At 45.9% G+C, this 2,086-nt stretch overlaps 1 non-coding gene across 1 annotated transcript; it reads left to right on the top strand.

The window, feature by feature from the left end:
- The first annotated feature begins 1,401 nt into the window (after positions 1 to 1,401).
- Positions 1,402 to 1,487, top strand: LOC121000206. The gene has a single exon (XR_005778831.1). It is a non-coding gene; the product is annotated as a small nucleolar RNA SNORD71 (small nucleolar RNA).
- Positions 1,488 to 2,086: the final 599 nt, after the last annotated feature.

The raw sequence follows: 2,086 nt of genomic DNA, 5'->3' as shown, positions 1-2,086 counted from the left end.
GCAGCATATAATCTTTTTGAAAAGATTCTGCCCATAGGTATCACTCTGGATATAAAATTCAAAGAACCCAAAACAGATTGTAAACGTTTGAGGGATGTTTTCTTACATAGTAGCAAATTAAGAAGCTGAATCCTTGTAGCAATTAATTTATCCTCAGGAATTTTGAATTCCATATTAGCGGAATCGATAAAATTTCCAAGGAATTTAATATTTTTAGTCGGATATACTGTTTTTTCAACAGCTGACGGGATATTAAAATAATCAGAAATACCACTAAAAGTATTCAGTAAATTAATACAATCTTCAGTACCTTCCTTGCCTATGAATAAGAAATCATCCAGATAATAAATTGTATACCCAGAGTTATAATGTGTTTCTACCATCCATTGCAGGAAGGTAGAAAATGCTTCAAAGTTATGACAGGAAAGAGAAAACCCCATTGGGAGGGCTTTATCATAATACAATTTACCTTCAAAATGGAAACCTAAAGAATTGTAACTGTCAGGATTAATAGGGAGCAACCTGAAAGCGGACTAAATATCAGTTTTGGCATCAGCACGTTTCTACCTGCCTTACGTAAAAGAGATAACGCCATATCGAAAGAAGCGTAATGCACTGTAGACAAATCTTTATCAATCATGTCATTCAGAGATCCATCTTTTGGAAAAGACAGATTGTGAATCAAACAATAGGAGTTATTCTCTTTTTTCGGCACCAGACCAAGTGGAGATATTCAGAAATTATGGACAGGGGGAAAAGAAAAAGGACCCTCAATTCTATTGTCAGAAATTTCTTTATCAATTTTTTCCTGGACAATAAGTTTATTAACCCCTTCCCGACTGCAATCCGTTTATATACGTGATATTTGCACATGCCCCGTGCAGCTACCACGTGTATAAACGTCAAGCCAGCTCTTTAATCCAAGTGCTGTAAAGCGCTTGGATTAAAGCTTCTGCCCCTGTCCTGCTGCTGTCACGGACAGCATACAGTTCAGTAATGTCGGCAAGGGACCAATCAGAGTGGCCCCTTGTCGGCAATCGATCCGATTGGTTAGTCTGTGCAGACTAACCAATCGGATCGCGGCAGTGAAAAAATGCCGGTTTCAGGCTCTGATCTGCGCTCTGCAGATCAGAGCCTGAAATCAGGTAGTGTCCTCGTGCCTCCCCGATCTGTGCCCCCCGATCTGTGCGCCTCCAAGCCCCCCCTTGTCCCCGCCTGCCCCTTATGAAGTTCCCCCCGCTCCCATCCACATTCCTGCAGCCTGCCCTGATGCGGTCCGCCCCCTCCCCATACATTCCTCCTGGCCCCATTTGCGCTGCCTCAGCCTCCCTCAATGCTGGCCGTACCCCCCCACCCCCCTTTTCAAGGCTGCCCCCTGCCTCCAATGCGGTCCCGCTGCTGTGTGTGATGGCGGCGGCTCCATTCCTGAGCCGCCGCCATCAGCAGAGAGTGTCATCTCTATGCTGACACTCTGCTGTAACCCCATAGATGCAGCAGCATCCATGGTGTTAATAGAGGGAGGGGGCTCCCTCTCTCCACCATTGGGGCTGCCACGCTGCGATGGCAGCGCCTGATGGTTGCCATGGCAACTGGACACTTTGCAAAAGCGTCCAGTGTTGCCACCTACAGGGCATCTGATAGTATTATTGTCGCCGCCACTTCTGTGAGAAGGTCTGACAGACGTCCTTCTCTACCTCTTGCATGATGTTCTTTGCTTTGGTTTCACTTTCCCATCTCATTTTCTTCTCCCAGGTGTCACCTATTTAGACTAATCCTCTTTCCTTTATATTCCCTCCCATACTGCCTCACTTTGCGGTTTATACTACGTCCTGGATTGAAGTGTTCACTGCTGGAGGCTTCTGCCACTGCTTGTTCAGATAAGTCCTTTCATGTATTGTGTTTCCTTGCTGGCTTGATTCTAGGTGAACCTGACTCCCTCCGTATAAAGTGCAGGGAGCCAGTGGTCGTGTCCCCTCACTATTATAGGGTTTTCAGGTGTCAAACAGTCAAGGTACGGGGGCATACAATCGTCTACCTTTGAGACCCTTGTATGTGCTTAGCAGTCAGGGTGAGCTCTTAGGGTTTT

The sequence above is a fragment of the Bufo bufo genome, chromosome 4 (genome assembly GCF_905171765.1).
Source record: "Bufo bufo chromosome 4, aBufBuf1.1, whole genome shotgun sequence".
In the NCBI taxonomy this organism is placed as follows: domain Eukaryota; kingdom Metazoa; phylum Chordata; class Amphibia; order Anura; family Bufonidae; genus Bufo; species Bufo bufo.
The sequence above is the reverse complement of the archived record's forward strand: the minus strand, read 5'-3'. Positions and strand labels throughout refer to the sequence as shown.